Consider the following 26,005-nt stretch of genomic DNA (forward strand, 5'->3'; position numbering starts at 1 on the left):
AATGAATAGTAGCCTCCACTTGCCACAACTAGAGAAAGCCCACGCACAGCAATGAAGACCCAACTCAGCCATAAATAAATAAATAAATTCATTTATTAAAAATTTTTTTTAATTTACAATTTCTTGACATACAGATGGCTAACAGGCACCTGAAAAGATACTCAGCATTGCTAATTATTAGAGAAACACAAATCAAAACCACAATGAGTTATCACCTCACACTGGTCAGAATGATTATGATCAAAAAATCTACAAATAACAAATTTTGGAGAGGATGTAGAGAAAAGGGAACCCTTGTACACTGTTGTTGAGAATGTATATTGGTGCAGCCACTATGGAAAATAGTATGGAGTCTCCTTAAAAAACTAAAAATAAGGAACTCCCTGGCGGTCCAGTGGTTAGGACTCAGCACTTTCACTGTGGTGGCCTGGGTTCACTTCCTGGTAAGGGAACTAATATCCTGCAAGCTGTAGGGTGTGGCCAAACCCGCCCCCCCAAAAAAAAACAACCCCCCCCCAGAAAAACAAAGAAAATAAAAACCTGAAAAACACAACTACCATATAATCCAGCAATTCCACTCCTGGAGATATATCCAGAAGAAACAAAACCACTAATTTGAAAAGATACATGCACCCCTGTGTTTATAGCAGTATTATTTATTGGGTTGGCCAAAAGGTTTGTTCTTTTTTCCCGTAAGATGGCTCCAGTAGCACTTAGTTGTTTTTAACTTCATTGGAAACAATTTTGTTAGATTGTGACAGCTGTCATATCAGCGTACATTTTAAAAAAGACATCAAAATTGGTGAATTTTTGTGTAGGCATTTTAATATTGAAGATGGAAGAAAAAAGGAACATTTTTGGCATATTATGCTCTATTGTTTCAAGAAAGGTAAAAACATAACTGAAATGCAAAAAAAGATTTGTGCAGTGTATGGAGAAGGTGCTGTAATTGATCGAACATGTCAAAAGTGGTTTGCAAAGTATCGTACTGGAGATTTATTTCTGGACAATGCTCCACGGTCAGGTAGACCAGATGAAGTTGATAGCGGCCAAATCGAGACATTAACTGAGAACAATCAACGTTACACCATGCGGGAGATAGCCGACATGCTCAAAATATCCAAATCAAGCGTTGTAAATCATTTGGACCAGCTTGGTTATGTTCATAGCTTTGATGTTCAGGTTCCACATAAGTTAATTGAAAAACACCTTCTTGACTGTATTTCCGCATGTGATTCTCTACTTAAACCTAATGGAAATGTTCCATTTTTAAAACAAATTGTGACGGGTGATGAAAAGTGGGTACTGTACAATAATGTGGAACAGAAGAGATCATGGGGCAAGAGAAATGAACCATCACCAACCACACCAAAGGCCAGTCTTCATCCAAAGAAGATGATGTTGTGTATATGGAGGGATTGGAAGGGAGTCCTCTATATGATCTCCTTCTGAAAAACCAAACGATTAATTCCAACAAGTACTGCTCCCAATTAGACCAACTGAAAGTGGCACTCGACGAAAAGTGTCCAGAATTAGTCAACAGAAAACACATAATCTGCCATCAGGATAATGCAAGACCACATGTTTCTTTGATGACCAGGCAAAAACAGTTACAGCTTGTCTGGGAAGTTCTGATTCATCCACCGTATTCACCAGACATTGCACCTTTGGATTTCCATTTATTTAGGTCTTTACAAAATTCTCTTAAAGGAAAAAATTTCAATTCCCTGGAAGACTGTAAAAGGCACCTGGAACAGTTCTTTGCTCAAAAAAATAAAAAGTTTTGGGAAGATGGAATTATGAAGTTCCCCCCAAAATGGCAGAAGGTAGTGGAACAAAAGGGTGAATACGTTGTCCAATAAAGTTCTTGGTGAAAATGAAAAATGTGTTTCTACTTAAAAACCAAAGGTGGGACTTCCCTGGTGGCGCAATGGTTAAGAATCCACCTGCCAATGCAGGGGACACAGGTTTGAACCCTGGTCTGGAAAGATCCCACATTCTGCAACTAAGCCCGTTTGCCACAACTACTGAAGCCCACGTGCCACAACTACTGAAGCCCGCACACCTAAAGCCCATGCTCCACAACAAGAGAAGCCACCGCAATGAGAAGCCTGCTCACTGCAACAAAGAGTAGCCCCCACTCGCTGCAACTAGAGAAAGCCCGCATGCAGCAACGAAGACCCAATGCAGCCAAAAATAAATAAATAAAATAGAGGCTCTTTGCTGGGACTAATGGCGGACTCCTGGAGGGCTCATGCCAAGGAGTACTTCCCAGAACTTCTGCTGCCAGTGTCCTTGTCCCCACGGTGAGCCACAGCCACCCCCTGCCTCTGCAGGAGACCCTCCAACACTAGCAGATCTTTAGTGTTTCCACAGTGGAAAGGCTACGAACCTCTGCTGGACTGGGAAATTACATTACTTAGAGAATGCAGAGCGCAAGAATGCTGGAGACCTAGATAACGTGATCTTCTCTAAGGTGAAATAGAGGAGGAGCTTCAGGATGGTGGAGGAGTGAGACATGGAGATTGCCTTCCTCCCCACAAATACATCAGAAATACATTTACAAATGGAACAACTCCTACAGAACACCTACTGAACACTGGCAGAAGACCTCAGACCTCCCAAACGCCCTGTGGCTGACACGGTCTTGGTGCTCTGGCCGGGTATCAGGCCTATGCCTCTGAGGTGGGAGAGCCGAGTTCAGGACATTGGTCCACCAGAGGCCTCCCGGCCCCATGTAATATCAAATGGCGAAAGCTCTCCCAGAGATCTCCATCTCAACGCTAAGACCCAGTCCACTCAACGACCAGCAAGCTCCAGTGCTGGACACCCTATGCCAAACAACTAGCAAGACAGGAACACAACCCCAACCATTAGCAGAGAGGCTACCTAAAATCATAATAAGGTCACAGACACCCAAAAACACAGCACTGGATGTGGTCCTGCCCCCCAGAAAGACAAGATCCAGCCTCATCCACCAGAACACAGGCACTAGTCCCCTCCACCAGGAAGCCTACACAACCCACTGAACCAACCTTAGCCACTGGGGGCAGACACCAAAAACAACGGGAACTACGAACCTGCAGCCTGCGGAAAGGAGACCCGAAACACAGTAAGTTAAGCAAAATGAGAAGACAGAGAAATACACAGCAGATGAAGGAGCAAGGTAAAAACCCACCAGACCAAACAAATGAAGAGGAAATAGGCAGTCTACCTGAAAAAATAATGCAGAGTAATGACAGTAAAGATGATCCAAAATCTTGGAAATAGAATGGAGAAAATACAAGAAACATTTAACAAGGACTTAGAAGAACTAAAGAGCAAACAAACAATGATGAACAACACAATAAATGAAATTAAAAATTCTCTGGAAGGAATCAATGGCAGGATAACTGAGGCAGAAGAACAGATAAGTGACCTGGAAGATAAAATAGTGGAAATAATTACTGCAGAGCAGAATAAAGAAAAAAGAATGAAAAGAATTGAGGACAGTCTCAGAGACCTCTGGGACAACATTAAACGCACCAACATTCGAATTATAGGGGTCCCAGAAGAAGAAGGGAAAAAGAAAGGGACTGAGAAAATATTTGAAGAGATTATAGTTGAAAACTTCTCTAATATGGGAAAGGAAATAGTCAAGTCCAGGAAGCGCAGAGAGTCCATTACAGGATAAATCCAAGGAGAAACACGCCAAGACACATACTAATCAAACTATCAAAAATTAAATACAAAGAAAGCATATTAAAAGCAGCAAGGGAAAAACAACAAATAACATACAAGGGAATCCCCATAAGGTTAACAGCTGATCTTTCAGCAGAAACTCTGCAAGCCAGAAGGGAGTGGCAGGACATATTTAAAGTGATGAAAGGGAAAAACCTACAACCAAGATTACCTCGATGAAAAAAATAATAATAATAAATAAATAAAATAAATTAAAAAAAAACTGAAGGCACTTTTTGGCCATCCCAATACAGTAGCCAGGACTTGGAAGCAACCCAAATGCCCATCAACAGGTAATTGGATTAAGAAGATGTGGTATACATACAATGGAATATTACTCAGCCATAAAAAAGATTGAAATATTGCCATTTGCAGCAACACGGATGGACCTAGAAAATATTCTGCTCAGTGAAATAAGTAAGAGAAAGACAAATACTATGTGATAGGACTTACATGTGGAATCTAAACAATAATACAAATGAATCTATATACAAAACAGAAACGGACTCACAAACTTATGGTTACCAAAGGGGAGAGGAAGGGGAGGAGGAACAAGTTAGGGGCAAGGGATTAATAGATACAAACTACTATACATAAAATAGATAAGCAACAAGGATTTACTATATAGCACAGGGAATTTTTGACCCAATATCTTGTAATAACCCATAATGGGATATAATCTGTAAAAAACAAAACAATGAATCACTATGCCGTACACCTGAAACTAACACAATATTATAAATCAACTATACTTTAAAAAATTAAATTAAATTAAATTACAACTTCTCCTCTTAGCACTCCCTGCCTCCCTTCCCTGTTCTACTTTGTATTTTTCCCATGGTATCTTTCACTTTCTAACATGCTATATGGTTATCTTATTTATTATGTTTATTGTATGTCTCCTTCCTCCCACCCCTGCTAGAGTATAGGCTCCAAGAGGACGGAGATCTTTGTTTTGTTCACTGATATTCCAAGTGCTTAGAACAGTGTCTGGCACAGTGTAGGTACTCAGAGATATTTGTTGAATGAGTGAACAAAAATTTCATAAACATGCCAGACCCTTGGTAGATACTTGTTCGGTGAATTGTCATTTGGGAGATATGAACACCAAATGCAGATATATCTGAGGTATGGTGTCTAGATTTTATATTTAGGGACACATAGAGCTCTGAGGTTAGAAAAAACACAATCTATGGAGAGGTTACTCTAACCTGTCAAAGGACTTTTTTTGTAATTGTTGTTGGTTGAGGAGAAGGAAAATTTACAGAGGGAAAGAACAAAGCTATATTAGTCTGAACCATATGAAACTGCCAATGTTCCACCATTGCTAAATGTCCCAAACAGCAATTTAATATGGTTCAACCTAGTAGGAGAAAGGAAATTTGATGGCATAAAGACTCAGAGGAAATGAGAAAGAGATGGGATCAAGCATGAGTAGTGGCATTAGCCTTGAACAGGATAAAGGACTCATACTCAGAGGCTCAAGGGCATGAGATGTAGGTAAGGAGAGAGGAATGTTGAGTGGTTACCACACCTCAATGGTGGCTGGCTTCTATGGGAAGTAAAATATGTAGTTATCTGCTGAGGGAAACAGCAAAGGTTTAGCACTGTAACACTTTTTGCAAAAGAAGTTATAAGTGAAAGTCCAAATAAATAAATGTAGAAGAGAATTGCCTTGAGTGAAGGGAGGTGGAGTGAGCCCTGACTTCCAGGCCTTACCCTTGGAGCCATCAGTTTTATGTACCTTCTTCTGGCAGGAAGGGGTACATCTGCATAGGATTACTCCTGACTCATCCTCAGGAAACAGCTTTTGTGAAGGTCATTCATGTTGAACAGCACCTATTGGCAGCACCTGCCCCTCAGTCTCCTGACTTTTGCTCGGGTGTCTTGATTGCTAACCTCTCGTTCCCTCCTTGTTTCCACTAAGACTGTGACTGTAATTTCCTCTCTTTGAGCAGTCTTATCTTGTTCCAGCAAAACTAGCATCTCCAACCAGTCTTCCCTTTCCCTTCTCTGCCTTTATCTGCCAGGGACCCAGTCATAGAGAAGAGACCTGTTGCTTGTCTGGGGTGAGGACAGAAGAGCACAGTCTTGTCTCAAGCTAATGGAAAATTCCACCTGGGCTTTCTATTTATGAATCTATTCATATGTTTGTCTATTCAGTCTGCAGAAATCCAACAATCCAACAACAAAGTCAAGGTCAGGATGTTGTCACAGTGTGTCTGGAGTGGGGTAGAAGTGAAAGCTACCGGAGTTGAGATCCAGGAGAGAGGCTAGCATGTTGGAGGGGTCATCACCCAGAGCGGTTGTGGGATTTGTGTTTAGAGTGGAAGACTGAGCAAGAGGCCAAAGACGTCAGTGGATGTGAGGTAGTGTACTGAATATAGACAGATAATAATAGCATTTGCTGAGAGTTTGCCATATGCCAGGCACTGTCTTAAGTGCTTGGCACACTTTATCTCTCGTAATACTCTCAGTAACCCTATGAGCTAAGTGGTTTTTTTAATTCTCATTTTGACTCAGACCCTAGAATGGTGCTTGGCATATAAAGGGTACTTAAGCCAGATCAGGTCGGTCCTCCACCTAAAACCCTGCAATGGCTTCTCACTTGGTAGAGGCAAGCACAGGGTGCTGTGGGAGCCCAGGGTGGGGCTCTGGACTGGGGGAAGAGCAGGCTGCACCAGGAATTCAGTCTTGAAGGACAACCAAGAGATAGCTAGGTGAAGCAGTGAGAGAAAGGCATTCTAAGCAAACATATCAGCATGTGCTAAGTCACGCAAGTGAAACCAGACAGCATGCATTTAGAGAATGACAGTTAATGCCTTTTGGCTGGAGTGTATCTGCTAACATTTATTGAATGTTTTATACGTTCACACTGTGTTATATGCATTACAGAGATGATCATTTTACAGATAAGAAAACTGGGTACAGAGAGGTTAGGTTGCTCAAGGTCTCAAAACTATTAAGTGGTGGAGGTGTGGGTGGGTGATGATGGGGGGATGGCTGGAGCCTGACAGAGAACTGAGGCTCCAGAGAGGTAGCCAGGGCCTGGATTCAATCCTTGCGTATTTGGTTGCTTGGGCTGCCATAACAAAATACCACAGACTGGGTGGCTTACACACTAGAACTGCATTTTCTCACAGTTCTGGAGGCTGGAAGTCTGAGATCAAGTTGTTGGCAGGTTCACTTTCTTCTGAGGTCTCTCCTCTTGGCTTGCAGATGGCCGTCTTCTCCCTGTATCTCTACATGGTCTTCCCTCTTGGTCTGTCTGTATCCTAATCTCCTCTTATACAGATGTCAGTCATATTTGATTAGGGCCCACCCTGACCACCTCATTTTAACTTAATTACCTCTTCAAAGGCCCTGTCTCCAAATACAGTCATATTCTGAGGTACTGGGGGTTAGGACTTCAGCATATGAATTTTGGAGGAATAGAATTCAGTCCATAACACCTTGCATGGCACATTAAATAATTTGGCTTCTATCATATAAGTCAGTGGTTCCCAAATGGGGTGATGAATTGGAATCACCTGAAGAGCTTTTGGAACCTACTGATTTGGGGACACTCCCTCCTCCTGTGATTCAGAGTCAGTGAATGTGGGCTATGTTTGGGGAAGATGTAAAGCTTCCCCATGCTTTCCAGTTGATTTTGGTGCTTTCCAAACCTGCTTTCCAGCCCGGTTTGAGAACCACTTCTGGAAGCAACAGAACCATCAGAAGGTTTTAAGTAGGGTAGTGAAATGATGAGAGTTGGGTTTTAGAAAAATCACCCTGGTGTAGTAATGTAGAGAATAGATTGGAGGGAAGTGGTGGTGAGATGACTTAGGAGACAAGTGAGTGCAGTAACCAGGAAATGAGGAAGGTCCCAGCAGAGGCAGTGACAGTATGAACGGAGTGTAAAGGCATGATTTCAAGAGCTGTGAAAAGGGGATATTTGTGAGAGGAAGAAGGGGGAAGCTGAGTATGAGTCATGTCTTCCCATCTAAGACAGGTTCCTTTAAAGACCCTTCACAGAAGCCTTATGGAGCTTGCACTTACACCTCGTTGACTATTCCTAGCTGCAAGGGAGAGCGAACAGTGTATTCTTTTATCTGGGTACATTTCCACCCAAAATAAATCAGGGTTCTGTTAGGAAGGAAAAGAGAGTGAATACTGAGTAGACAACTAGCTGTCTTTGCCTCCACAATATTCATGGATTGGAAAACTCAGTATCATAAAATTATTTTCCCCAAGTGAATCTAACTTTAGATCCTGTGCATTTCCAATAAAAATCCCAACAGAAATTTTAATGGAATATGGCAAACTAATTCTGAAATTCATATGGAAGACCAAACAAGCAAGAATAGCCAAGACAATTTTGAGGAAGAGGAACAAGGTGTGGGGACTTGCCCTTCTAGATATCAAGACTTATTGTAAAGGCTATAGTGATTTAGACAATGTGATGGTCCATACAGAGGCAAGGAGGCCAATTAAATAGAGAGGAATGCCCAAAATAGACCCACACGTTTCCATATGGAAACTCGATGTATGACCAAGGTGGCATTACAAATCGGTGAGGAAAGAATGGATGGGCCAGTCAAGAAATGATGCTGGGCTTCCCTGGTGGCGCAGTGGTTAAGAATCCACCTGCCAATGCAGGGGACACGGGTTCGAGCCCTGGTCCGGGAAGATCCCACATGCCGCAGAGCAACTAAGCCCGTGCGCCACAACTACAGAGCCTGTGCTCTAGAGCCCGCGAGCCGCAACTATGGAAGGCCGTGTGCCTAGAGCCCGTGCTCGGCACCAAGAGAAGCCACCGCAATGAGAAGCCCGTGCACCGCAACGAAGAGCAGCCCCCACTCGCTGCAACTAGAGGAAGCCCACGCGCAGCAACGAAGACCCAATGCAGCCAAAAATAAATGTAAATAAAATAAATAAATTTACGAAAAAAGAAATGATGCTGTGTCAGTTACTTCCCTGTGGCTAAGACTCTGCACTCCCAATGCAGCGAGTCCGGGTTTGATCCCTGGTAGGAGAACTAGATCCCACATGCCACAACCAAGAGATCACGTACTGCAACTAAAGACCCCACATGCCGCAACTAAAGATGCCACATGCCACAAAGAAGATCCTGCATGTGGCAATGAAGATCCTGTGTGCTGCAACTAAGACTCCGCGCAGCCAAATAAATTAAAAAAAGAAAAAAAAAAAAAGAAATGATGCTGTGGTTTCTGGGCTATGTTTTGGGGGAAAATATATTTCTCTACTTCACATTCTATAAAAAAAATCAATTCCAGGTTGATTAGAGATATAAATGTAAGAAGCAAAACTTTTACATTTTTAAAGAAAATTTAAGAGAATATAATTTCATCATAGGGTAGAAAAAGATTTCTTAGGCTAGTAGTTTTCATGTTTTTTGCTCTCATATCTCTAAAAGAATTTTGAAAAATTGTGCATCCTCTTTCACGTGTTTAATATGACATAAAAATGTTTTCATTATACATTAAAATAATTACAAAGGATATAATTTCCAATGTATTGTAAATGTTGACATAAAAACCAAATCCATGGTTATTTAATTTATTTATTTTTAAAAATTATTTTATTTTATTTATTTATTTTTGGCTGTGTTGGGTCTTCGTTGCTGCACGCGGGCTTTCTCTAGTTGCACTGAGCAGGGGCTACTCTTCTTGGTGGTGCCCGGGCTTCTCATTGCGGTGGCTTCTCTTGTTGCAGAGCACAGGCTCTAGGCACACGGGCGTCAGTAGTTGTGGCTCACAGGTTCTAGAGCTCAGGCTCAGTAGTTGTGGTGCACAGGCTTAGTTGCTCCGCGGCATGTGGGATCTTCCCAGACCAGGACTTGAACCTGTGTCCCCTGCATTGGCAGGTGGATTCTTAACCACTGCGCCACCAGGGAAGCCCTCCATGGTTATTTCAAATGAAATCAAAATACTATAGTGATTTGATACTCATGTCACCCATTTGAAATTTAAAACAATAAGCTCTTCTATAACAGCCAGAATATTTATATCTATTTTTGTCTTTACTTCATTTTTCCATTCCACTTCCCTCATAGAATTTTATCTTAATGTGATATATTTTATTCCTTTTTTAAAAATTAATTTTTTGAAAGGAAAACCTAGATCTTTTTAAAAAAATTAATTAATTAATTAATTTTTGGCTGTGCTGGGTCTTCGTTTCTGTGTGAGGGCTTTCTCTAGTTGCGGTGAGTGGGGGCCACTCCTCATCGCGGTGTGCGGGCCTCTCACTGTCGCGGCCTCTCTTGTTGTGGAGCACAAGCTCCAGACGCACAGGCTCAGTAGTTGTGATGCACGGACTTAGTTGCTCCGTGGCATGTGGGATCTTCCTGGACCAGGGCTCGAACCCGTGTCCCCTGCATTGGCAGGCAGATTCTCAACCACTGCGCCACCAGGGAAGCCCTAATTAATTAATTTTTATTTTATTTTTGGCTGCGTTGGGTCTTCACTGCTGCGCGTGGGCTTTCTCTAGTTGGAGTGAGCAGGGGCTACTCTTTGTTGTGGTGCATGGGCTTCTCATTGCAATGGCTTCTCTTGTTGCACAGCACGGGCTCTAGGCACACGGGCCTCAGTAGTTGTGGCACGCAGGCTCAGTAGTTGTGGCTTGCAGGCTCTAGAGCACAGGCTCAGTAGTTGTGGCACACAGGCTCAGTTGCTCTGCAGCATGTGGGATCTTCCTGGACCAGGGCTCGAACCCGTGTCCCCTGCATTGGCAGGTGGATTCTTAACCATTGCACCACCAGGGAAGCCCCAAGATATATTTTATTCTTAAAAGTCTTTTATTTATCACCTTTTCATAGTTCTTTGCAGCAAAAATGTGAATATAAAATAAAATTTTAGCAAATGTCCTGTAAATAGAAGTTTTCAGCTATTAAAAATTTCTCTGAGGGACTTCCCTGGCGGTCCAGTGGCTAGGACTCTGCGCTTCCACTGCAGGGGCCACTGGGTTCAATCCCTGGTCGTGGAACTAAAATGCTGCAAGCCACGTGGTGTGGCCCAAAATTTTTTTTTCTCCGGATTGAGTTATTGTAACAATTATTATTGGTATAAAATTGCTCAAAACATAAATTTTTTATACATTTTCATAAATGAATTGAAAGCATAAATAGTCCAATTTTATTGGAAATGCACTCTTGAATGAGCTGGATTTTTTTTCCTCCCATATGGCTATGGATGAATACTACTTGTTGCTAGAATGAGAACTCAGTTTCAATTCTATTTCTGTTTTTATTTTTATAGATATACACACTGAGAAACTTGTTCAAACATATAAGAATATAGGAGTATAAATAGTAGTGTAATAGCCATGTAATTTGATTATTTGAACACTTTCTGAGTTGTTTGCCAAAATCACATAGTGATCTATAAGAAATGTCTTTTTAGGGACTTCCCTGGTGGTCCAGTGGTTAAGACTCCGAGCTTCCACTGCACGGGGCACAGGTTGGATCCCTGGTGAGGGAACTAAGATCCTGCACGCTGCGTGGCACGGCTAAAAAAAAAAGAAATGTCTTTTTGTGATCTTTTGTCTGACTACCTGATTAGATTTTCCTTCAAATTTGTTGAAAGCAAAGGATTGGCAACCACCTGAATTGCAAAAAGATTTGTTACTCTTTCTCTAGAGCCATTTACTTTTTCTCAGTCTCTAGGAACTATACCAAAAAGGCTTTTTAGATGACTAGTAACTATACCTATTTACTTTTTCTCTTAGAGGTAACTTATTTAACCCAATATGTTCAGAAAGGGTTGGAAAAATAAAAATACTGTTAATTTGAATGAATTTTTGCCAATACAGTATTTTAAAATAAAATGCTTCCGTTTTATCTTGTGTTTTAAATATATTATCTTCAAAACTTTGGGGAGCTGCTGATTTAAGTTTAGTCAGTTTATGTAAAATGCCCACCATATATTCTAATTGGCAGTGTCAGTTCTATTCATAAAAAAAAGTCAAATTAGACTTACTTCGTTTTAAAAAGTCTGAGTTTGAAACTCAAATAAAAATGTGTTGATGGGGGCTTCCCTGGTGGCGCAGTGGTTGAGAGTCCACCTGCCAATGCAGGGGACACGGGTTCGTGCCCCAGTCCAGGAAGATCCCACATGCCACTGAGCAGCTGGGCCCGTGAGCCATGGCCGCTGAGCCTGTGCGTCCGGAGCCTGTGCTCCGCAACAGGAGAGGCCACAACAGTGAGAGGCCCGTGTAGCGCAAAAAAAAAAAAAAAAAAAAATGTGTTGATGCATTCCTTGTAACAAGCTATCTCATTTCTGAATTCTAAGATAGATGTTTCCTAGATGAAATAAGGCATTGCCATCTTCAGTATTTCTTTCTTACCCAGGCTCTTATTGCTTTGTTCTCATGGACCTCTCAGGAGCAGAGAAAGACACAAGAGTTTGATTAGAGGAGACTTCCTCAGCATCAGTAGTTTTCTACATGTTATTCCTTTCCCCTAACATGTTATTATGGAAATTTAAAAACAAATAGAGAAGTTGATAGAATTGTACACAAATGTCCATATTCTTGGCACCCAGATTCTGTAATTAGCATGTTGCTATGTTTACTTTATTACCTGTCTTTCCATCTACCAAGCCTTCTATCCATCCATTAACCCATTTTATGTTTTTAATGCATTTCAAAGTAAGTTTCAGGCATTATTACACTTCACTCCTAAATACTTCAACATGCATATTATTTGCTCTTGTGGGGTTTTTTTGTTTGTTTGTTTGAGGCAGTCAATCTTCATTCCCACCCCAGAAGCAACCACTGTTCTGATTTTTACTGTGAATTCATCTTCCCTGTTCTATAATTTCGTATATAAACAGAATGTACACTTTTAACACCAATATTTTGATTTGCCCCTTTGTTTGGCTCACCAGAGGTTGTATACTTGGGACAATGAACAATACTAAGATTCAGGTTGGGGAAAAAGGATACAGGCATTTGTGAAAAGAAAGATGGAAAAAGAGACCCAGAATGAGGCCACCACACCTCATTCTGAGGCATTCTGAAATACTTCATTTTAAGAAAGAATAGCTATGGAAGTTGAGGATCTAAAAATCGATTCCGGGCTTCCCTGGTGGCGCTGTGGTTGAGAGTCCGCCTGCCGATGCAGGGGACACGGGTTTGTGTCCCGGTCTGGGAAGATCCCACATGCCGCGGAGTGGCTGGGCCCGTGAGCCATGGCTGCTGAGCCTGCGCGTCTGGTGCCTGTGCTCCACAATGGGAGAGGCCACAACAGTGAGAGGCCCACGTACCGCAAGAAAACAAAAACAAATAAAAATCGATTCCTTCAAAGCCATCCATACTCTTAAACACCTTAAAAAGTTTTCACATACCCCTAGGGAATGTGTACCTTAGACCAAAGATCGCTGCCATAGACAAGATGGATAAAGTACAAAATGTAAAGGAAGGATACAAAATTAATGCACAGAAATCTCTTGCATTCCTATACACTAACAACAAAAAGTCAGAAAGAGAAATTAAGGAAATACTCCCATTTATCACTGCAACAAAAAGAATAAAATACCTAGGAATAAACCTACCTAAGGAGACAAAAGACCTGTATGCAGAAAACTATAAGACACTGATGAAAGAAATCAAAGATGATACAAACAAATGGAGAGACATACCATGTTCTTGGATTGGAAGAATCAATATTGTGAAAATGAGTATACTACCCAAAGCAATCTACAGGTTCAATGCAATCACTATCAAATTACCAATGGCATTTTTCACAGAACTAGAACAAAAAATTTTACAATTTGTATGGAAACCCCGAATAGCCAAAGCAATCTTGAGAAAGAAAAATGGAGCTGGAGGAATCAGGCTCCCTGACTTCAGAAAATACCACAAAGCTACAATAATCAAGACAGTATGGTACTGGCACAAAAACAGAAATATAGATCAATGGAACAGGATAGAAAGCCCAGAGACAAACCCATGCACATATGGCCACCTTATCTTTGCCAAAGGAGGCAAGAATACATAATGGAGAAAAGACAGCCTCTTCAATAAGTGGTGCTGGGAAAACTGGACAGCTACATGTAAAAGAATGAAATTAGAACACTGCCTAACACCATACACAAAAATAAACTCAAAATGGATTAAAAACCTAAACGTAAGGCCAGACACTATCAAACTCTTAGAGGAAACCATAGGCAGAACACTCCATGTCATAAATCACAGCAAGATCCTTTTTGACCCACCTCCTACAGAAATGGAAATAAAAACAAAAATAAACAAATGGGACTTAATGAAACTTAAAAGCTTTTGCACAGCAAAGGAAACCATAAACAAGATGAAAAGACAACCCTCAGAATGGGAGAAAATATTTGCAAACGAAGCAACTGACAAAGGATTAATCTCCAAAATATACAAACAGCTCATGCAGCTCAATATCAAAAAAACAAACAACCCAATCAAAAAATGGGCAGAAGACCTAAATAGACATTTCTCCAAAGAAGATATACAGATTGCCAACAAACATATGAAAAGATGCTTAACATCACTAATCATTAGAGAAATGCAAATCAAAACCACAATGAGATATCACCTCACACCAGTCAGAATGGCCATCATCAAAAAATCTACAAACACTAAATGCTGGAGAGGGTGTGGAGAAAAGGGAACCCTCTTGCACTGTTGGTGGGAATGTGAATTGATACAGCCACTATGGAGAACAGTATGGAGGTTCCTTAAAAAACTAAAAATAGAACTACCATACAACCCAGCAATCCCACTACTGGGCATATACCCTGAGAAAACCATAATTCAAAAAGAGTCATGTACCACAATGTTCATTGCATCACTATTTACAATAGCCAGGACACGGAAGCAACCTAAATGTCCATCACAGATGAATAGATAAAGAAGATGTGGCACATATATACAATGGAATATTATTCAGCCATAAAAAGAAACAAAATTGAGTTATTTGTAGTGAGGTGGATGGATCTAGAGACTGTCATACAGAGTGAAGTAAGTCAGAAAGAGTAAAACAAATACCGTATGCTAACGCATATATATGGAATCTAAAAAAAAACAGTACAGATGAACCTAGGGGCAAGGCAGGAATAAAGATGCAGACGTAGAGAACAGACTTGAGGGCACGAGGGGAAGGGGAAGCTGGGACGAAGTGAGAGAGTAGCATTGACATATATACACAACCAAATGTAAAATGGATGGCTAGTGGGAAGCTGCTGCATAGCACAGGGAGATCAACTCGATGCTTTGTGACGACCTAGAGGGGTGGGATAGGGAGTGTAGGAGGGAGGCTCAAGAGGGAGGGGATATGGGGATATATGTATACATATTGCTGATTCCCTCTGTTGTACAGCAGAAACTAACACAACATTGCAAAGCAGTTATACGCCAATAAAGATGTGAAGGAAAAATGATTAAATTTGACTGTATTAAAATTTAAAACTTCTGCGTAAGAATACATCCCATAAACAAAATGGAAAGACAAGATATTTGCAACTTGTAAGAGATACATGATTAGCATCCAGATAAAGAGGTTCTTAAGAAAAGTAAAGACAGGGACTTCCCTCGTGGCACAGTGGTTAAGAAGCCTCCTGCTAGTGCAGGGGACACAGGTTCAAGCCCTGGTCCGGGAAGATTCCACATGCCGCGGGGCAACTAAGCCCTTACGCCGCAACTACTGATCTTGCACTCTAGAGCCCACAAGCCACAGCTACTGAGCCTGTGTGCCACAAGTACCGGAGGCTGCGCACCTAGGGCCTGTGCTCCGCAACAAGAGAAGCCCCCGCTCGCCGCAACTAGAGATAGCCCGCGAGCAACAACGAAGAGCCAATGCAGCCAAAATAAATAAATAAATTTATTAAAAAAAAATTAAAGACAAACAGCTCAACAGAAAAATGAACAAAAGATACAAGTAGACAATATATAAAATGAAATATGGTTAATATGAAAATATGTTCAATTTCATTAGTAATCAGAGACATGCAGATTAAACAATAAGAACCCAAGAGGGATGAAAAGATATGTCTACAAAAGACTTGGCAAGAATGTTCTTAGCAGCCTCATTTATAAAGCCAAATACAGAAAAGACACAGTGTCCATCACCAGAAAAATGGGTAAACAAGCTGTGGCATACAATGGAATTCTACTCAGCAATAAAAAAGAAACAAACCAGTGATAGATGCAGCAACCTGGGTGAATCTGACAAACATGCTGAGTGAAGGAGATTTTCCACAAAAGAGCACATATTATATCTAGAACAGATAAAAACTAATCTGTCATGAAAGCAAAAACCAAAACAGAATAGTGTTACCTGGTGGGAGTGGGACCAGGGATTGACTTGGAGGGGGATTAGGGAACTTTCTACGGGCAATGGTAATGTTCTATATTTGATGGAGGTTTGGGTTACACAGGTGTATATGCATTTGTTAGAACTCAGTGAGTATATAATTATGGTTTGAACATTCCACTGTAAATAAATTTTACCTTAAAAATCTGTAAGCAAATGTCAAACTCATTAATAATATGCGTGCTGAAGTGTTCAGGAGTAAAGTATACTGATGGATTCAATTCACTTTTAAATACATTACAAAATATTATGGATTGAATTATGGCTAGAGGGATGGATATATATATGATAAAGCAAATAGGACAAAATGCTCATATAGCCACCACCTGAATTCACTACATACTTAAAAAAACTTTACTATGTGTTTAAATTTTTTTCATAATAAAATGTGGGGGAAAAAGCAATAATGTGACACACTCATCAGATTGGCATAAATGACAACTGACAGTGTTGTGTGAAGATGTGGTGAAATGTAGTGGAAGTATAAACTGATACAACCACTTCAGAGAGTAATTTAGCAAAATTTAGTAAAGCTACAGATGCTCATCTTTATGACTCAGAAATCCTACTTCTGAGTATATAACCTAGAGTTTCATGTGCCCAAGAAGATATGTGCAAAAATGTTCTTTGCAACATGATTATCATGTTTTGAAACATTTAAAATACTAAATTGTGGGGCTTCCCTGGTGGCGCAGTGGTTGAGAGTCCGCCTGCCGATGCAGGGGACACGGGTTCGTGCCCCGGTCCAGGAAGATCCCACATGCCGCGGAGAGGCTGGGCCCGTGAGCCATGGCCGCTGAGCCTGCGCGTCCAGAGCCTGTGCTCTGCAACGGAAGAGGCCACAACTGTGAGAGGCACGTGTACCGCAAAAAAAAAAAAAAAAAAAAAAAAAAAAAAACTAAGTTGCAAGAACAGGGCAATGGATATCAGCACACCCCTTATCAACTGTAAGCATGTTGTCACATTTGCTTTATCTATGTGTAAATATACATTTTTTTCCCTGAATCATTTGAGAGCAAATTGCACTTAATTCCTAAATACTTCAGCATGTATTTCCTAAAGCAAAGGCATTCTTCTACATAACCACAATACATTGATCACAGTCAGGGCATTTTAATGTTTATCGTTTTACTATTACCTAATTTACAATCCATATTCACATTTCTCCAATTATTGTAGTAATCTGCTTTAGTGTTGTTTTAAACGCCATCTAGAATCCACTCAAACATCACACATTGTATTTAGTTGTCATTTCATTTAGTCTGTAATCTAGTAAAGTTCCACTGCCTTTTTTGTGCCTTTCATGACATTGACTTTTTTTTTAAGACCTTATTCTTTTTTTTTAAATTATTATTTATTTGTTTTTGCTGTGTTGGGTCTTCGTTTCTGTGCGAGGGCTTCCTCTAGTTGTGGCAAGTGGGGGCTACTCTTCATCGCAGTGTGCGGGCCTCTCACTATCGCGGCCTCTCTTGTTGGGGACCACAGGCTCCAGACGCGCAGGCTCAGTACTTGTGGCTCATGGGCCTAGTTGCTCTGCGGCATGTGGGATCCTCCCAGACCAGGGCTCGAACCCATGTCCCCTGCATTAGCAGGCAGATTCTCAACCACTGCGCCACCAGGGAAGCCCCACGACATTGACTTTTTTGAAGAGTCTAGGCAAATTGGGGTTTGTCTGTTTGTTTTTAGATTTTAGAGATTTCATTTATTTATTTATCTATTTATTTGTATTGAAGTATAGTTGATTTACAATATTAGTTTCAGGTGTACAGCATAGTGATTCAATATTTTTATAGATTATACTCCATTTAAAGTTACTGTAAAATATTGGCTATATTCCCTGTGCTGTACAATAGGCAAATTGTTTTTGAAGAATATTCCTACATTTGGATTTGCAACATTTTTAAAGAGTAAACATTTTATTTTAGAATTGCTTTAGATTTAAAGAAAAATTGCAAGCTTAATACAGAGAGGTAACATACACAGTTTTCCCTATTATTAAGTTCTTGTAAGTAGGATGGTACATTTGTCACAATTAATGAATCAATACTGGTACATTATTATTAACTAAAGTACATATCTCGTTCAGATTTCCTTAGTTTTTACTTAACGTCCTTTTACTATTCCAGGAACCCATCCAGGTTACCACATTACATTTAGTTGTCATGTCTCCTTACACTCTTCTTGGCTGTGATATTTTCCTGAACTTTCCTTACTTTTGAGGAGTACTGGTACAGTACTGTTTTGAGGAGTACTGGTCAGGTATTTTGTAGAATGTTCCTCAATTGAGATTTGTCTGATATTTTTTTCTCATGATTAAACCGGGGTTATGTGTTTTAGGGAGGAAGGACATAGAGGTAAAATCTCATTCTCATCACACCATATGAAAGGTACATGTTAGCAACATGACTTACCATGTTGATGTTGATCTTGATCACCTGGCTTAGGTAGTATTTTTCAGATTTCTCCACTGTAAAGTTACTTGTTTGTGACCCTTTCCATACTATACTGTTTGGAAGGCTGTCACTATGCTTAGCCCACACTAAGGAGTGGGTAGTCATGCTCTACCTCCATGAGGGTGGAATATACACATAAATTATTTGGAATTCTTCTGCATGGGATATTTATCCCTTCTCTTCCATTTATTTATTCAATCATTTATTTATATCAGTATAGACTAATGGATAAATACTTCTTTATTTGGTTGCTCAAATTGTTCTAGATTTGGCTAAAGAGAGTTCGTTCAGCTGCCTCCTGTGTCCCTTTGATATACCTCCATCATCATTGCATTGGTTTTTTGTTTCTTTGTTTTTTAGCACTTCCTTACTTTCTGGCAATATAAGATGGTCCAGGTTCATCGTGTATATTTCTTGGCCCATTCCTAGAATTAGCCATTTCTCCAAGGAACCCTCATCCCTTTTATTGGTATTAGAAACCAAGATCTGGGTGCTAGGTGTGCTTGTTGCTACTGGATTGTCATTGCTCCTAGGCTCTCTCAACTGACAGATCAAGTAGCTATATGTATGTATACTAACCCATGTGTATGCACATATTTATAAATATTTCTATATATAACCATCAGTATCTGTATTAAGCTAAAGATAAGTTCATACTGATGTCTCCAACTCTAATCCATCACCACATGGATCATTCTAGCCTCTTCCTCTTGCTTATCTGTAATCTCTCACTCCAACAGCAAGAAACATGTCTCCTACTATCCACTTTCCATTTACTTATTGTTCAATCCCAGTGTACATGTACAGTGGTTTCAGAATTGTTAATCCATATCCCCATGGGAAACAACTTTGCCAACCAGAGTTCAGTGCTTGTGAACAGTTCATTTTGCCTTTAGTCTTACAGACTTCATTCATTTCCAAAGGCACTTAGGTTAGCACCTTTCCTTCATCCTCTTTAGCGAGGTTATGTCATACATTTGAAATACAGCTATATATATTTTTTGTCATAGTCTGCACCCCATTCTGGGATTCCCCTGATCTCCTAAATGATTTTTTCTTAATTTGCATACACCGTTTCACTCTTTGTACTCTAAGATCCTAGGGGTTTTGACAAATAATAGCCCAAAGCTGGAAGCAGCGAAGATACCCTTCAATAGGTGAATAGATAAACTGTGGTACATGCCTACAATGGAATCTTCTTTTGCAATAAAAAGGAATATACTATCAATCCACACAACAGTATGGATGAATCTTAAAGGCATATAGTTAAGCAAAAGAAGCCAATCTGAAAAGGCTACATACTGTGTGATTCCAACTATATGACAGGAAGGCAAAACTATGGAGACAATAAAAAAGGTCAGTGGTTCAGGAGTTGGGGGGAGAGAGGGATGAATAGGCAGATGTTGGTTTGAAAATTGGCCCTCGTACATGGAGAGCAAGGAGAGACCAAAGAAAGAGGCAGACCACCCCAGATTGGTAGGTGGTGGTTTTAATAAGCAAGGGAGCTTAAACATGAGGCTTGTCTTGGATGGCTACAAGATGAGTAGATCTCTGCACCCGCTGGCCAGAACGTTAAAAGTTTACATAGAGGTCTTAACTGGGTTCAGTCATGTATACTGTCCACATGGTCTCAGCAACACATTACTCTCTCAAGGGTATGTCCTTGAAAATGGCTCCCACTGTGGGAATGGTGGGCAGAATGTACATTCCAAGGAAAGGGGAGGGGTGAGGAGCATCTGATTGCCCGGGTCCAGCTTGTGGGGTCAACTGGCAGTCACATCCCCTCAATGACCTCCAACAGCAGAGAACAAAGGATTTTTAGGGCAGCAAAATTACTCTGTATACTACAGTGGTAGATATATGTCATTATACATTTGTTCAAACCTATACAATGTATAACACCAGGAGTGAACCCTAACGTAAACTATGGACTTTGGGTGATTATGCTATGTCAGTGTAGATTCATCAGTTGTAACAGATGTACAATGCTGGTGAGAGATGTTGATAATAGGGGAGGCTATGTATCCGTGGGGCAAGGGGTATATGAGAACTCTGTACTTTCTGCTTAGTTTTGTTGGGAACCTGCAACTGCTCTAAAAAATAAAGTCTATATAAAAGGGAAAAAAATGAATGGCAGGTTATACAGGTATTTTATTATTCTCTATACTTGTTTGTATGTTTGAAGTATTCTATAATAAAAGGAAAAGAAGATGCTTGCATACAGGCATTTCTTCAGGATTCAAAACAATGTTGAATTATATGCAAATGTTCATAGCAGTTTTATTAATAAACTATAAACAACTCAACTGTCCATCATCAGGTGAATGGATAAACAAACTGTGGTATATCCATTCAATGAAATACTACTCAGCAATTAAAAAAAAAGAAACCACTGATATATACAACAACCTGTAAGAATCTCAGAAACATAAAGTTGAGCAAAAGGAACCATACAGAAGAGTTCATACATTATGAGTCCATTTATATGAGGTATTTATTTATTTATTATTAAATGCTTTTATTATCATTACTCCAATATATGAAGCATTTATAAATGGAAATCAGAACAGTGGTTGTCCCTTGGGGGATAGTGGTAGTAATTGACTGGAAAGGGGCAATTGGGAGCTTTTTTAAAAATTGAGATATAGTTGTCATATAATATTATGTAAGTTTAAGGTGTACAATGTGTCATTTGATACGTTTATATATTGCAATATAGAAATGCTGAGATGTACAGAAGGGGAACAAATCAGTTTCTAGGCCCCTCACTTAGTGTTAGAAACAGCAAGAGCCTCCAGCCTGTAGGAGGACTTAGGCCTTGTCAGTGGAATCAGCTGTGGCCTCAACCCATCATGCTTTGGATGCAATCACATCTTGGTTGTGTCAAATGGCTCAAGGCTTGTCAAGCTCACACATGAGACAAGACAAGGCCAAGGCCTGACTGATTTGGCCAGTAAGATAGAGTGAGTCACTTCTAGATTTAGACATTTTACTACTTAAGTAGACAGCAAAAAGAAAAATAAGGCTAAAGGTGCCAGCCCCTGTGATCCTTGTCCCACACACTAAAAGGATAACATTGAAACAAGTTGTCCTGAGGAGCTGAGCTGCCACTACAGGTTTTACGTTCTGCAGCTCTGCTCTGAAGGAGTACGTTGGAAAGCTCCACACCTAATCAGAACCAGGGAGGGGATGCAAAACTATCTCATGACAGCCTCCCAGTGTGGGTACGGAGGCCAGTGGGAGATGGCCTCATAATAGCTCCCTATGGGCCTCCTGTCCTTGCGTGTTCCAGGAGGATCAAAAGGCATTCTGCCAAAACTCAGATAGTCCAAGCCTTTGCCTCTGTGGTTATGTGCAACGTTGCCATGGCAGAACCATCTCCCTAATAAGGCTATTTCTCTATTGACAATGGATTGAAACAGTAGCAGCTGGATGAGTGGAAGGGCTCAGGCCTCTTTTTTTTTTTTTTTTTTTTTTGCAGTACGCGGGCCTCTCACTGTTGTGGCCTCCCCCGTCGCAGAGCACAGGCTCCGGATGCGCTGGCCCAGAGGCCATGACTCACGGGCCCAGCCGCTCCACGGTATGTGGGATCCTCTGGACTGGGGCACGAACCTGTGTCCCCTGCATCGGCAGGCAGACTCTCAACCACTGCGCCACCAGGGAAGCCCTCAGGCCTCTTTTGAGTGATCTGGCATTGACCTGGATTGATCATGATTTGGAGGAAATCCAAGTTCAGATTTTTCAGGTAACTGGATATGTTAGTTCCTAGAATCCTTGTGTTGCCCTAGAATATGAATCACTTCCCTTTGCCAATACTTGGCTAAGGGAGAGAAAGAATTAGTGGCAGTTCACAAGTTTAGCCTTTATATTAATTGCAATATGCTTTGCATTTTATTGTATTGTTCTTTCTTTCTTCTTTACACAGAGTGTAGGTTCCTTTTTCTCAATTCATTCTTTAAGTGTTTTTTTTTTTTTTTTTAGAAATTCCTGAGCAAAGATCTCTTTTTGTGTGAAGGAAAAAGCTCTTAACTGGTGGTTGAGCCTGAAAAACAGTTGCAGGCCAGTTTCTGTCCACAGAGAGCACACTAAGTCAACAGTTCTTCAGGATGGTGTCTGAACAAGGCCTATTCCTGTCTGGGTATGCCACATGTTACAGGACATTAGGAAAATTAAGACTAACATTCAAAAAGTCAATAAGCTGCAGGAAGCCTGTGGACTATTTAAAAAATACCTTATTGGAAGCCTGAGAAAATGTATGCCAACGGTCAAAAATACTAGGCGCCTGGGAAATGAAATATGCAACTTGGTTAACTGGCAAAGTCAAAGAGGCTATTGTAAGGGGGAAAAAGGCGTCTTTCAAAAAATGGAAATATAGTTTCTAATGAGGAGAATCAGGAAGTCTAGAAAATATGGCAGCTCAGATACAAAGTACAAATTACATGGCCTCAAGAAGAATGGTGAGTTCTTTGCCAGGGACTCTAAAGCTCTTCTCTGAAATACATCCAGGAGAAAGCCAGCTAGAGAATCAGTGGGATTACAAGGATTTAAAAGGGATTTGATGTGTGGTAGGAGCCTGGAAGGTGGAGGTTTCAGGTTGCTGGTGGCTTAAATGAGAGGGCTTTGGGTGAGGCCCTGGAGAGGTGGTTGAGTAAGAAAAGTTTTACCTTTCTCTCTCTCTCAGTCTCTCCTTTCCTCCTCCTATTTCATTCTCTCCCTAGCCTTTTCCAGAATTGGCTTTGCTTTGCCCCTCTTTGCTTTTTTTAAAAATTAAATTAAATTAAATTTATTTTTTATACAGCAGGTTCTTATTATCCATTTTATACACATCACTGTATACATGTCAATCACAATCTCCCAATCCATCCCACCACTACCACCACTCCCCTTGCCACTTTCCCCCCTTGGTGTCCATACGTTTGTTCTCTACATCTGTGTCTCAATTTCTGCCCTGCAAACCGGTTTATCTGTACCATTTTTCTAGGTTCCACATATATGCCTTAATATACGATATTTGTTTTTCTCTTTCTGACTTACTTCACTCTGTATGACAGTCTCTAGGTCCATACACATCTCTACAAATGACCCAATTTCGTTCCTTTTTATGGCTGAGTAATATTCCATTGTATATAGGTACCACATCTTCTTTATCCATTCATCTGTTAATGGACACTTAGGTTGCTTCCATGACCTGGCTATTGTAAATAGTGCTGCAATGAACATTGGGGTGCATGTGTCTTTTTGAATTATGGTTTTCTCTGGGTATATGCCCAGTAGTGGGATTGCTGGGTCATATGGTAGTTCTATTTGTAGTTTTTTAAGGAACCTCCATACTGTTCTCCATAGTGGCTGTACCAGTTTACATTCCCACCTGCCCCTCTTTGCCTTTAATGTCCTTTTTCTGTTTCTCCTTGACCAGATCTTGGTCATTTCCACATTGTGGTGCCTAGGGAGACTGCAAAACACTTCCAACTGGGCTTACCCTGTAGGCACACAAGTTCTCACCTGAAATCGGTGCTAAGAAATTTCTGCACCTAAGTAGCTCTGATCAGGAATAGGTGAGGAGTAAATAGTTGCAAAGTCCTTTGCTCCTTCCTCTCCTGTTGGAGAGGTTAGACGACTGGTCACCTTTGGCCTGGTAGGGTTTAGCTAGGGGAGGCTGACACCTGGTGGTCACACGTGGGAGGTGCCGAAGAGTTCATAATAGCCCCACGCCTTTACCATTTACTTACCATTTATTGAGCTATTTGCTATATATGAATTATCTCATTTAAAACTCACAACAACCCTGTGAAGTGAGTATCATGATTTCAGCTTGACACATGAATGATTTATCTAAGCATTTATGAACTGATTTAAGCAATGGGGTCAGGGTTTTTTTTCCATTTTTCTTTTCTTAGCTCCTGGGACAGTACCTGACTCATAGTAGAGTCTCAGGAAATATTTATTGAAATAATATTTTTTACTTATCAACATCATGAAACATTAATTCAGAGGGCAGTCTCTTTGTAATAGAGTTGATTTGAATATTGTGCCACCCACCAGATAAGCCTAGTCTCAGTCTGCTACAACTCTTGCTTAAATACCTTTCCCCAGAAATCTCACCACCTCAGATACTTGGAGACCAAGTCTGCTGCGAGAAATATTCAAATCTATTGAAACTCTACTCAACTACAATCATCCTACACCCTCTGTCCTGGACACCACGAGACTGGGTCTCTGTCCAAATGTAGACATTTCAAGTTGAGAAACCACTAAGAAACCACAAGGTTTAGTCAGCTGAGGCTGTTCAAATGCTGCATTCTTAGAATCCCCGCAAAACATTAGGTGCCCAGGATGGATGCTTGCTGATAAGAACACTGAAGTTGCCCAGGATAGTGGCCAATGTATTAGAGAGGAAGACTGTGAGTCAAGTGACAACATATTCAACCAATGAGAGAGAGAGAGAGAAAGAGAGAGAGATTGGCCAGGAGGCTATTAGACAATCACAATGAAGAAGAGAAAATAGATGGAATAACTTCAAGGAAGCAATATTGAAAGAGTTATGGCTTGGAAGTAGTGATGACGTAGGAGGAGAATGCCAACTGTAATATGTGGAGAATGAACGAGCAGCCTTCTCTGGAGGGAGATGCAGGGGGAGTGGTATCTTGAGGAGAGAACCATGTTTCATTTAAGGTCAGAAAGTGAGAGAGTTTCCATGGAAGAGAGTCTATCTTTTTTTTTTTTAATATTTATTTATTTATTTAGGTTGTGCTGGGTCTTAGTTGAGGCATGTGGGATCTTTTAGTTGTGGCATGTGGACTCTTAGTTGCAGCATGCGTGCAGGATCTAGTTCCCCAACCGGGGATCGAACCCGGGCCCCCTGCATTGGGAGTGCAGAGTCTTACCCCCTGGACCACCAGGGAAGCCCCAGTCTATCTTTGAATGGGAATTCCCTAGGGCCAAGTGGAAAGGTCTGGGAGGGAGAGGTAAAGTGGGAATTTGTGTAGGTGAGGAAGCACAGAACAGGGTGGAAATGAAAGGAAGAGATGATCAAGGGGCTTCATCTTGGATGGTGGCAAAATATGATAGGATGTAAAGAAGGGTGGTATTAACTTTCCTCAAAGCTAAAGCAGGCTGAGGCCCTTGGCTATGGTGGGGAACTGGGACATTTGGAGTCATTATTGTGAAACTTATCAGGGAGGGGTCTGGATCTATCAAGGTAGAAGTGGTGGTTGCAGAGATAAAAGCAAAACCATCTGAGTGATTAAGTTGGCAAGTAGAAAAGGCAGGGATAGGAAAGTGAGTATTGCCTTGAAAAGGCTGAAGAGTGAAAGCTCTACACATTGGCTGACCCCAAGTGAATAAGAAGGGTATTTTCAGAAATCAGTAGGTGCCCCACAAGAAATGCTATGCTCTTAACCCCCCAAACCTTATTGGGCTCCTTCCTTGTCTTCTGTTTTCAGCATCTACTTAGATGACAGCTTTCTAAACTTTCTTGGCAGGCTCTTGGTCCTTC

This window comes from Aethalodelphis obliquidens, unplaced genomic scaffold (genome assembly GCF_003676395.1).
Source record: "Aethalodelphis obliquidens isolate GAN/ISIS:26980383/991018 unplaced genomic scaffold, ASM367639v1 scaffold77, whole genome shotgun sequence".
Classification (NCBI taxonomy): domain Eukaryota; kingdom Metazoa; phylum Chordata; class Mammalia; order Artiodactyla; family Delphinidae; genus Aethalodelphis; species Aethalodelphis obliquidens.